The sequence below is a fragment of the Sminthopsis crassicaudata genome, chromosome X, assembly GCF_048593235.1.
Source record: "Sminthopsis crassicaudata isolate SCR6 chromosome X, ASM4859323v1, whole genome shotgun sequence".
NCBI lineage: Eukaryota > Metazoa > Chordata > Mammalia > Dasyuromorphia > Dasyuridae > Sminthopsis > Sminthopsis crassicaudata.
Genome location: NC_133623.1, coordinates 38,605,667 through 38,619,268, shown reverse-complemented (window position 1 = coordinate 38,619,268; position 13,602 = coordinate 38,605,667).

The window sequence follows — 13,602 nt, the reverse complement described above, 5'->3', positions numbered from 1 at the left end:
TGCTCTAATTTCTGCTCTGTAACTTTCCTTTCTATTACTTAACTTCCCCCACACAAGGATCTCTCCCTTGTCTTCTTCCCTCACCTTTTGCTTCTCCATCTTCCCATCCGTCCCCCTTTTATTTCTTTATAGATTTTGGAGGGGGCTAGACTCTTCATAGTATATATGTAGTGTTGCTTATTGAATCCATTCCTGATGCGAGTAGGTTTTCAGAACTATGAGCCTTCTTCTCCACTCTTATACATCTATGTTAAGTCCAAGCTAGCTCCCTGAAGGCCTCCCTGAACAGCCAGAGTCAAGATAAGTAAAAGTCCTTGGTATTTAGAGGAAGAAGAGAAAGAAGCAGGCAAAATGCCAGGAGTTTTGCTGAAGATCTCTTCTAGATTCTGGACTCCAGAATCTCCACCTTTCTCCTCTTCTTCTTGCCACCAAGTGAAGTCTGGCCCCTCTCACCCCACACTCTAATCCTTGCCTACAGTTATTTTAAGATCAAACATTGAGTAAGCACTAAACAGTGAAAAGGGCCATTTATCCAAAACATATGTTAATAGAGTCATTGTCTCACAACTAATAGGTAATTAGCCTTAAGTGCTTGGTTGTCTGATTCAAGTACATCTTTTCATAGTTTCAGCCCTTTACATCTCCTGCTTTCTTTTGTTTTAGAATACAGGTGGTCATACCATCCCTGATTTTTGAGGAAGGTGACAACACCAAAAAAGAGGTGATCACACCCTCTCTGACTTCTCAGGAAAGGAGGTGAAAACACCAAAAAGGAGGTAATCACGCCCCCCAACTGCTCAGAAAGGGAGGTGAAAGCACTAAAAAGGAGATGATCAGGCCCTCCCTGACTTCTCAAGAAAAGAGATGAAAAACACCAAAGGGAAGTGAGGAGTCAAATCAGATATTATTAGGGGGGTTCTGGGCTGAAGGGTCTTATTAGAAACAGGTATACACAAACCCATCAGCATGGGAGGTATTACACACGCACATAGCAATAATGCACAGGCTATTAGTGATGACTCCCCCACAGCCAGTGCAGGTTCAATGTGGTGTGATAAACATGAAATGTAAATGCAAGTAGTGGTATAACAAAACAATATAAATCAGAATGGTGTTGTAAAAGATTTCCAGAAATCCTAGAAGGAGGGTATGTAAATAACGATCACACATATGCCTCTTTCAGCAGCCAAGAGATAGTCCAAAACCAATCTGAGGGTTCCACCTTTCTGCAAGTGCTCACAGCCAACATGTGCATGTATTTGCCCTTGCTGATTCCTTCTCACTGAGGGCCCATCTCAGCAGTGTAACTGGGCTTGGCATTCCCAATCAGCTGAGGTTAGTCCTCTTGGACCTAGACTTGAACTTGGCAAACAGTCTGGGAGGTTAAAATATTTGTGGTTACTGCTGAGGCTTCAAATACAGGTTTCCATTTGATATTTCTGTGGAGCTAGCTGGGAGGGGTTTGCACTTTAGACAGGTTAATCCTCAACCTGGTGTCCTTTTTCAGATATTATCAAGTTATATCTGTAGGACCCCAGTTTTATCCCAAGTCGTCTTGTTTTTCTAGAAGAAAAATCCTAAGGCAAGAGCAAATTTGTCCTAGTTGTGAGGGGAACCAGGAGAGCTTGAAATTTATCAACCTAATCTGCCATCTTCCCAGAATCATCTTCCACTTATACTCTTTAAAGAGTTGTTTTCTCTAGTGGAGTTGGTATTTCCTTTTACATTTGACCAATTCTACTTTTTAAGTAGTTTTCTAAGCTATTAACTCTTTTTTCATAATATTCTTGTATCACTGTCATTTCTTTTCCTAGTTTTTTCCTACCTCTCTTATATGATTTTTAAACTTTTTCATCTCTTTTTTGAGTTCTTTCCTAGCTCGAGACCATTCCTGTTTTTCTTTGGGGTTTTGCCTGTGGATGTTTTGACATTGCTTTCTTCTGAGTTTGTCTTGGTCCTCCCTCTCATCATTCATCATAACTTTCTATGATCAGATTCTTTTTTTTGGGGGGGTTCCCTTTCTTTTAAATATGAGCTCACTTTCCATTGTTTTCCAGTCCTTTATAACCTAAGGATCTAAGATCTATGATTTTAAGCCTTGACATATCCATTTTAGGATTGATGCCATGATTTGGAAATAGAGAAGAGGCAGCTAAGATATCTGTCTTTTCTAAGTAGCACATGATCTTTAATTGCTGTTTCAGCCTGGTCACATGTGGGAGCAGCTTATCATTCCTGTACCTTCATGGGCAGTTGCTTGAAACAGTTCCCTCAATGGAATGGGAAGAGAGAGAAAGTCACTCTCATGTGGTGGGTTCAGTTTTATTAAGGGACAACTATTTGTAATTTAGTTTTTCTTTCACAGAACCTACTATAACTGGCTTTCTGCTCCCAAACGAAATCATTCAGAGTTCTTTTTCCACCATTATACTTAAATGGTTCTCTTCTTGAGATCATTAATGACACATTTGGCACTCTAATACATTTACATACAATATATATTTCCATTTTTAAAATATGATGAGCTGCTTATTTTATCATAGTTCTCATTTTATATTTATATTCCAGAAACAGTTTCTTTGGAGCAAACAAATATTATTTCTGTCATTTTATAGAGGTTGTCTGTTTCATTTTTTCTCACTGCTGAAAGGACCAAAAGCATTTACCAGCTTGTCATATACTTCATGTAGCTGCCTGTGATGTTTTTGTGCCTATTCTCATTTTTTCCCCATTAGGTATAGACTTGAAAGGACATTATTCAGCTAGAACTACCTGTAGGATTTACAGAAATCAGACATGTATAGCTTGTAAACACTGAAACAAATTGTTTTTACATTCAAATATTTCCATAGAGTAATTTGCTCCCCAAATTCTCAGAACTGTTTGTACCTTTAAAATTGTCTTCGTCAACCTTTTTCTTAAGAAATTAGTTGTAATTAATATATACAAAATATCATACTTTACATCTGTGAATCTAAGGGCTAGCCTCTGCTTCCTTACCTAGGGGAGTAAACTGCACCAAGTTTCAATGGCTCCTTTGGCTGTTACTAAAAGGTGCACAAAGTGACTGGTCATGACAGTACAACAGGAACACTAGTCTTAGAGGCAGAGGTTTGCAATCAAATTTGAAACTTTACCTAAGCCTTTCTGGGTATTGGGTCCTCGATTTGGAAAAGGAAAAGTTGGACTAGGCTGTAACCCTTAAGGCTACTTAGAGACTTTATCCATCCTTTTTCTCAGGTAACTTTTCTATGAAAACTAAAGGAATAGAACTGGCCTTTCATCTAAGCCTGGGGCATTGTCTGTACTTAATGCAACTTGAATACTTGTATTAGGGTTGGGTAAGAAGACACTTCTGGTGAGAAAAAATACCTGAACACACTCTAGGGGGCAGAGATAAAGAAAAAAAGAGTCTTTGGAACAGAGCACATTCATGGGAGGAGCCAATTCATGTAAAAAAATAAGTGTTGTATTTTTAAAATTAATTTTATAATTATAATTTTTTGACAGTACATATGTATGGGTAATTTTTTTTTTTACAACATTATCCCTTGTATTCACTTTTCCAAATTTTCCCCTCCTTCCCTCTACTCCTTCCCCTAGATGACAGGCAATCCCATATATAATAAATGTGTAACAGTATATCCTAGATACAATATATGTGTGTAAAACCAAATTTCTTGTTGCACGTTAAGAATTGGATTCCGAAGGTATAAGTAACCTGGGTAGAAAGACAATAGCGCAAACATTTTACATTCATTTCCCAGTGTTCCTTCTCTGGGTGTAGCTGTTTCTGTTCATCATTGATCAACTGGAACTGAATTGGATCTTCTCTATGTTGAAGATATCCACTTCAATCAGAATATATCTTCATATAATATCATTGTTGAAGTGTATAGTGATCTCCTGGTTCTGCTCATTTCACTCAGCATCAGATCATATAAGTCTCTCCAAGCCTCTCTGTATTCCTCCTGCGGGTCATTTCTTACAGAGCAATAATATTCCATAACATTCATATGCTACAATGTATTCAGCCATTGTCCAATTGATGGGCATCCACTCAGTTTCCAGTTTCTGGCCACTACAAAGAGGGCTTGCACATACAGGTCTCTTTCCCTTCTTTAGTATTTCCTTGGGATATAAGCCCAGTAGTAGCACTGTTGGATCAAAGGGTATGCAGTTTGATAACTTTTTGGGCATAATTCCAGATTGCTCTCCAGAATGGTTGGATTCTTTCACAACTCCACCAACAATGCATCAGTGTCCCAGTTTTCCCACATCCCCTCCAACCTTCATCATTATCTTTTCCTGTCATCTTAGCCAATCTGACAGGTGTGTAGTGGTATCTCAGAGTTGTCTTAATTTGCATTTCTCTGATCAATAGTGATTTGGAACACTCTTTCATATGAGTGGATATAGTTTCAATTTCATCATCTGAAAATTGTCTGTTCATATCCTTTGACCATTTATCAATTGGAGAATGGTTTGATTTCTTATAAATTAGAGTCAGTTCTCTATATATTTTGGAAATGAGGCCTTTATCAGAATCTTTAACTGTAAAAATATTTTCCCAATTTATTAATAAGTGTTGTATTTTAACCAATTTGTTATGTCTCTTATATATATGGTGTCACTGTAAACATTCTTTTTGTTGATTAAAAATTAAGAAATTGTGTGCTATATGTAGCACACAATTTCTATGTGGTACCACACAAAACATGATAGGCTGGTTGTGGAAGTCAGGTTATATTTATTTAAGTCCTCCCTTTCCCTCAAAAAAGAAAAGAAAAGAAAAGAAAAAAGTCTTACATTCATTGGGAAAAAATTAGGCTGAATTTGGGAAAAAAAACAAGCTATTACATGAATGTGTTGACTATGATAAAGTACACTGGGGAAATTGTTTTTAAAAATTCAATAGAAATTTTAAAATGATTTACAATTCATCTTTTTTAATCTACTAATCCAGTTTAATTCAACAGACTTTTACTAAGTGTTCACTGTGTACAAAACACATATCATGTTGGATTGTACACAGTGACAAATCACAGATTTGTCAGACCCATTCTTCCAGGAGTTTTCATTCCAGTGATGAAATATTGTATTTATGTATTTAAAAAGAGAGTGAGAGAGGATCAGGAAAGGTTCTTTTTGTATTTTTTATATTTTTAAAAAATATTTTTGAAAGGTTCTTTTTGAAGAAGAGAGAGATTTTAAGAGGCCCAGGTGAGGAAGCAGGTCATTCTGGGTATGAGGACAGCCTGTGCAAAGGCAACAGAAGCAACAGATGAAAAGCTGGATTTGAGGACCAGCAAATCTGTCAGTTTGGCCAGATCATAGAGGATCTGAAGGTGAATAATAGGAAGGGTAGATTCTGAAGAAATCATAATCTTTATGATTAGGCAAAACTTGGGAGTTTCTCTTTTATCCTACAGGCAATAGGTAATCACTGATGATTCTTGGTCAGACTGGTGCTTTAGGATGATTATTGTAGCAGCTCCCTAGAAGCTGAAATGAAGAAGGAGGAGACTAGAAGCCAAGTCAGGAGTCTAATTAAGAGGTTTATATAATAGTACAAGTAAGAGGCAATGAAGGTTTGAACTAGGCTGGATATGTTGTGAATCTCTATTCTAAAGAAATTGATGTTAGAGTTACTGTGGGAATTGAATTGACCAGATTTGGCAATGCGGATGGGGAGTGGGGGGGGGGCTTTAAAGAAGAGGAAAGAGTTGAAGATATTGTTGAGGTTGCTGAAGGTTAATTTAGTAGACACTTGGCAAAACAACAAAAAACAAAAACAAAAACAAAAAAAAAGAAAGTTTGATTTGTATGATAGTGATATGATTTCAGCCATTTTGATCACAATCCATCTGTTACGTATTATATGACCCCCCCATGGGAAGCCATCCAATGTAGATGAAACTTTCCTCTAGGTCTTTTTGTTATGATTTAGATACCAAAGTGCTGTCTTTCTGTATGTGATATCTCATTTTCTGTGTGGCCAAGTAGCCAAGTGTTGTCAATTCTCCTTTCCCAACATCTCTGTAATAGCCCTCTTCTGATGGGGCTACCACTTAATAGGAGACCATCTCATACCTGGATTATTGCAAAAGCCTTCTTAACATTCATTGAATGAAATTTTTAAATTAATTTTTATAAATATAATATTTTCTTTGACAGTGCATATGCATAGGTAATTTTTTTTTTACATTATCCCTTGTACTCCCTTCTGTTCCGAATTTTTCCCCTCCTTCCCTCCACCTCCTCCCCTAGATGGCAGGCATTCCTATACATATTAAATATCTTATAGTATATCCTAGGTACAATATATATGTGCAGAACCGAATTTTGTTGTTGTTGTTGCAAAGGAAGGATTGAATTCAGAAGGTAAAAATAATCTGAGAAGAGAAACAAAACAAAACAAAACAACAACAACAACAAAAAAAAACAATGCTCACAGTTTACACTCATTTTCCAGTGTTCCTTTTCTGGGTGTAGCTGATTCTATCCATCATTGATCAATTGGAATTGGATTAGCTCTTCTCTAAATTGAAGATATCCACTTCCATCAGAATACATCCTCATACAGTATTATTGTTGAAGTGTATAATGATCCCCTAGTTCTACTCATTTCACTCAGCATTAGTAGATGTAAATCTCTCCAAGCCTCTCTGTATTCCTCCTGTTGGTCATTTCTTACAGAACAATAATATTCCATAACATTCATATACCATAATTTACTCAACCATTCTCCAATGGATGGGCATCCATTCATCTTCCAGTTTCTAGCCACTATGAAAAGGGCTGCCACAAACATTTTGGCACATCCAGGTCCCTTTCCCTTCTTTAGTATTTCCTTGGGATATAAGCCCAGTAGTAGTATGGCTGGGTCAAAGGATATGCACATTTTGATAACTTTTTGGGCATAATTCCAGATTGCTCTTCAGAATGGTTGGATTCTTCACAACTCCAACAATGCATCAGTGTCCCAATTTTCCCACAGCCCCTCCAACATTCATCATTATTTGTTCCTGTCATCTTAGCCAATCTGACAGGTGTGTAATGATATCTCAAAGTTGTCTTAATTTGCATTTCTCTGATCAGTAGTGATTTGGAACACTCTTTCATATGAGCGGAAATAGTTTTGATTTCATCATCTGAAAATTATCTGTTCATATCCTTTCACCATTTATCAATTGGAGAATGGCTTGATTTCTTATAAATTAAAGTCAATTCTCTGTATGTTTTGCAGATGAGGCCTTTATCAGAACCTTTAACTGTAAAAATGTTTTCCCAATTTGTTACGTCCCTTCTAATCTTGTTTGCATTAGTTTTCTTTGTGCAGAAACTTTTTAATTTGGTGTAATCAAAATTTTCTATTTTGTGATCAATAATGGTCTCTAGTTCTCCCTTGGACACAAACTCCTTCTTCCTCCACAAGTCCGAGAGTTTAACCATCCCATGTTTCTTCAATTTATTTATGATTTCGTTCTTTATGCCTAAATCTTGGACCCATTTTGATCTTATCTTAGTATGTGGTGTTAAATGTGGGTCCATGCCTAGTTTCTGCCATAGTAATTTCCAGTTTTCCCAGCAGTTTTTGTCAAATAATGAATTCTTATCCCAAAATTTGGGATGTTTGGGTTTGTCAAACACTAGATTGTTATTTTTATTCACTATATTGCCCTGTGAACCTAACCTATGCCACTCATCAACTAGTCTGTTTCTTAGCCAATACCAAATGATTTTGGTGACTGCTGATTTATAATGTAGTTCTAGATCAGGTACAGCTAGACCACCTTCACTTAATTTTTTTTCATTACTTCCCTTGAAATTCTCGACCTTTTGTTGTTCCATATAAATTCTGTTGTTATTTTTTCTAGGTCATTAAAATAGTTTCTTGGGAGTCTGATTGGTATAGCACTAAATAAATAGATTAGTTTAGGGAGTATTGTCATCTTGATTATATTCGCTTGGCCTATCCCAAGAGCACTGAATGTCTTTCCCATTATTTAAATCTGACTTTATTTGTGTGGAAAGTGTTTTGTAATTTTGCTCATATAATTCCTGACTCTCCTTTGGTAGATATATTCCCAAATATTTTATACTATCGACCGTTATTTTGAATGGAATTTCTCTTTTTATCTCTTGCTGTTTCATTGTGTTGGTAATGTATAAAAATGCTGAGGATTTATGTGGATTTATTTTGTATCCTGCCACTTTGCTAAAATTCTGAATTATTTCTAATAGCTTTTTAACAGAGTCTTTGGGGTTCTCTAAGTATACCATCATGTCATCTGCAAAGAGTGATAGTTTGATTTCCTCATTTCCTACTCTAATTCCTTGAATCTCTTTCTCGGCTCTTATTGCCGAGGCTAGAGTTTCTAATACTATATTGAATAATAATGGTGATAGTGGGCAACCTTGTTTCACTCCTGATCTTACAGGAAAAGGTTCTAGTTTATTGCCATTACATATGATGTTTACTGAAGGTTTTAAATATATGCTCGTTATTATTTTAAGGAATAGTCCATTTATTCCTATACTCTCAAGCGTTTTTAGTAGGAATGGATGTTGGATTTTATCAAATGCTTTTTCTGCATCTTTTGAGATGATCATATGGTTTTTATTAATTTGATTATTAATATGGTCAATTATACTAATAGTTTTTCTAATATTAAACCAGCCCTGCATTCCTGGTATAAATCCCACTTGGTCATAGTGTATTATCTTGGGGATGATTTTCTGAAGTCTATTTGCTAATATCTTATTTAAGATTTTAGCATCAATATTCATTAAGGAAATTGGTCTATAGTTTTCTTTCTCAGTTTTCAATCTACCTGGTTTAGGTATCAGTACCATGTCTGTGTCATAAAAGGAATTTGGTAGGACTCCTTCAATCCCTATTTTTTTCAAATAGTTTACATAGCACTGGAGTTAGTTGTTCTTTAAATGTTTGGTAGAATTTACATGTAAATCCATCTGGTCCTGGGGATTTTTTCTTAGGAAGTTGGTTAATAGCTTGGTCTATTTCTTTTTCTGAGATGGGACTATTTAGACTACTTACTTCTTCCTCTGTTAATCTGGGCAAGCTATATTTTTGAAGGTATTCTTCCATTTCATTTAAGTTATCGAATTTATTGGTATAAAATTGAGCAAAGTAGCTCCTAACTATTGTTCTAATTTCCTCTTCATTAGTGGTGAGTTCTCCCTTTTCATTTTCAAGACTAACAATTTGCTTTTTCTCTTTCCTTTTTTTAATCAGGTTTACTAAGGGTTTGTCTATTTTGTTGGTTTTTTCATAGAACCAACTCTTAGTTTTATTAATTAATTCAATAGTTTTTTACTTTCAATTTTATTAATCTCACCTTTTATTTTTTTATTTCAAGTTTTGTGTTTGTCTTGGGGTTTTTAATTTATTCCTTTTCTAGCAATTGTAGTTGTAAGCCCAATTCCTTGGCCCTCTCTTTCTCTATTTTATGCAAGTAGGCCTGTAGAGATATAAAACTTCCCCTTATTACTGCTTTGGCTGTATCCCACACATTTTGGTATGATGTCTCATTATTGTCATTTTCTTGGGTGAAATTATTAATTATGTCTATGATTTGCTGTTTTACCCAATCATTCTTTAGTATAAGATTATTTAGTTTCCAATTATTTTTTGGTCTATTTTCCCCTGGCTTTTTATTAAATGTAATTTTGATTGCATTGTGGTCTGAAAAGGATGCATTTCCTATTTCTGCCTTACTGCATTTGATTTTGAGGTTTTTATGCCCTTGTTTATGATCAATTTTTGTATAGGTTCCATGAACTACTGAGAAGAAAGTATACTCCTTTCTGTCTCCATTTAGCTTTTGCCAAAGATCTATCATATCAAACTTTTTCTAGTATTCTATTTACCTCTTTGACTTCTTTCTTATTTATTTTGTGGTTTGATTTATCTAATTTTGAGAGTGCAAGTTTGAGATCTCCCACTATTATAGTTTTGCTGTCTATTTCTTCTTGCAGCTCTCTTAATTTCTCTTTTAAGAATTTTGATCTGTTCCACTTGGTGCATAATATGCTTAATATTGATACTGCTTCATTATTGATGCTACCCTTTAGCAGGATATAATGCCCTTCCTTATCTCTTTTAATTAGATCAATTTTTGTTTTTGCTTGATCTGAGATGAGCATGGCTACCCCTGCTTTTTTGGCTTTGCCTGAAGCATAATAGATTCTGCTCTACCCTTTTACTTTTAGTTTGAATGTATCACCCTGTTTCAGGTGTGTTTCCTGTAAACAACATATAGTAGGATTCTGACTTTTAATCCAGTCTGCTAACTGCTTCCCCCTTATGAGGCAGTTTACCTCATTCACATTTATGGTTAGAATGACTAATTCTATATTGCTTGCCATTCTATTAACCCCTGCTTATGCTTTTCCCCTTTCCTTCCCTCTTACCCCCCTACCCAGTATTAAACTTGTGGGCACCACTTGCTTTTCACAGCCCTCCCTTTTTAGTATTCCTCCTCCACCTTAAATTTCCTCCCCCTATTTTACCCCTTTTCCTCATAATTTCTGTATTCCCTTCCCCTTAGCTTACTCCTTCCCTCTCACTTTTCAATGAAGTGGAAGAAGTTTCACCATAAATCGAATGTGTCTATTGATACACACTATGTTCATCTCCCTCCTTTCTTTCTCTCAGATATAATAGGTTACCTTTGTCTCTTCATGAGATGTAGTACCACCACTTTACACTTTTTTATGATATAATTTCCTTTACACCTCTACTTCCTAGGACAAATTATACATATGTTCTTTACATATTTCTATGGCAGAAGTATAGTTATCAAGATTTCTTTTTACCTTTTTAGAAATCTCTTGAGTTCTGTATTTGAAGATCAAACATTTTATGTAGGTCTGGTTTTTTCATCAAGAACAGATGGAATTCATTTATTTCTTTAAATGTCCATCTTCTTCCCTGGAAAACGATGCTCATTTTTGCTGGGTAAGTTATTCTTGGCTGCATACCAAGTTCCTTAGCCTTTCAGAATATCATCTTCCAGGCCCTTCGTTCTTTTAATGTGGACGCTGCTAGACCCTGGGTTATCCTTATTGTGGCTCCTCCATATCTGAACAGCTTCCAATATCTTTTCCTTTGTCTGATGGTTCTTGAACTTGGCCACTATATTTCTTGGCATTTTGATTTTAGGGTCCCTTTCAGTAGGTGATGGATGAATTTTTTCAATGTCTATTTTACCCTCTGTTTCCAAAACATCTGGGTAGTTCTCTTTGATAATTTCCTCGAAAATAGTGTCCAAGCTCTTTTTTTCCTCACATTTTTCAGGGAGTCCAATTATTCTCAAATTGTCTCTCCTGGATCTGTTTTCCAGGTCTGTTGTCTTCCTAATAAGGTACTTGACGTTCTTTTCAATTGTTTCATTTCTCTGGTTTTGCTTGACCACCTCTTGGTTCCTCCTTGAGTCATTCATTTCTACTTGTTCGAGTCTAATTTTCAATGATGTATTTTCTTCACTCACTTTTTTATATCTCTTTGTAATTGTCCAATTGTGTTTTTATCTTCTATGGAATTTTTTTCCATTTTATCCATTTTATTTTTTAGAGAGCTGATTTCTTTTTCCAGCTCTCTAATCCTGTTTTCCTTGGAGGAGTTTACCTTTTCCAGCTCACTAATCCTGTTTTCCTTGGAGTTGTTTGCCTTTTCTAATTCACTAATTTCATTTCCCAATGATTTGTTCTCTTTATCCATTCTGGATGACTTCTCTAGGATCTCTTTCCAAGCTTCCCTTTCATTTTCCCATTTATCTTCTAGCTCTCTTGTGAGAGCTTTTTTGGTTTCCTCTATGAGATTCTTTTGTATTGAGAAGCAGATCATATCCCCCTTAGGGGATACCTCTGGGGACAATCTGGTTTTAGTCTCCTCAGTATTTGAAGTCTGTTCTCTCTCCATACAGAAGCTGTTAGAGCCCTTTTGAATTTTTCTTTCATTTTGTCAAGAGTGGAATGGAAGAAAACAAATTGACAAGAGAAACAATTGGTCTGTTTTGGGGGGGATGGGGCTGGATGGTGTTAATGGGCTTCCTTTACAGAATGGGGGTAGGGCAGCAGAGCCACTAACAGAACATCGGTGGCTGCATTGAGTCTGCACTCTGAGGCTCTGAGAACGCTCTGTCACTCCAAGTGGGGGTTGGGGGTGTCCGGGTTCCGAGAGAAGCTAGCTTTCCTGGGCTTTATTCTTCACCTCCGGTATTTACACCCTCTCAGCTGCTCCTGGCTTGCTGCCAAGACGGAATATCCACACTGGGATATTGCAGAAACGGCAGAGATTGTACCCCTACCCCCTGTGGTCTGAGCTGTGTGAGGTGCCTGTCTCGCTCTGGCTTGCCTGCCCTCAGTCTGCGCCCAGTTTGTTTGACCCTCCCCCGAGCAAACACAGACCTTGTCTGGCGAATTTCAAGGATATAGCCTCTTGGTGATTATTTGTGGGTTTCTTTTCTGCTCAAGCATTAACTCTGAGGCTTATCATGAAGTAAGTCCTGAGAGACATGGAGCTCAAGCAGCTATCTGCCTCCATGCCGCCATCTTGGCCGGAAGTCCTAAGTGAACTTTTTTTTTTTTTTTTTTTTTTTTTAGAATTTTTTTTCACAGTATATATGCATGAGTAATTTTTTTTAATAACATTATCCCTTGTATTCATTTTTCCAAATTATCCCCCCCTCTCTTCATTCCCTCCCCCAGATGACAGGCAATCCCATACATTTTACAATAAAACCTAGATACAATATATGTGTGTAAATACCACTTTCTTGTTGCACATTAATCATTAGATTCCGAAGGTATAAGTAACCTGGGTAGATAGACAGTAGTGCTAACAGTTTACATTCGCTTTCCAGTGTTCCTTCTCTGGGTGTAGTTATTTCTGTCCATCATTGATCAACTGGAAGTGAGTTGGATCTTCTTTATGTTGAAGATATCCACTTCCATCAGAATACATCCTCATATAGCATTGAAGTGTACAGCGATCTTCTGGTTCTATTCATTTCACTCAGCATCAGTTGATGTAAGTCTCTCCAAGCCTCTCTGTATTCCTCTTGTTGGTCATTTCTTACAGAACAATAATATTCCATAACCTTCATATACCATAATTTACCCAACCATTCTCCAATTGATGGGCATCCATTCAACTTCCAGTTTCCAGCCACAACAAAAAGAGCTGCCACAAACATTTTGGCACATACAGGTCCCTTTCCCTTCTTTAGTTTTTCTTTGGGATATAAGCCCAGTAGTAGTACGGCTGGGTCAAAGGGTATGCATAGTTTGATAACTTTTTGGCCATAGTTCCAAATTGCTCTCCAGAATGGCTGGATTCTAAGTGAACTTCTTAATGATCTGGTGTGACCATATTGCCCCTGTCTTCCAGGCAATTGTAGAGACTCTTTGTTACCTCTAGAATCACATATAAAATTCTCTTCATAAACTTGTCCCCTCCTACTTTCCAATCTTCTTAGACCTTTATCTGGTCCTCCTATTATTTCTAAGATCCAGTGACATTGGTCTGCTTACTTTGCCCTTGCCAAGCTATTTCATCTCCTGACTCCATGC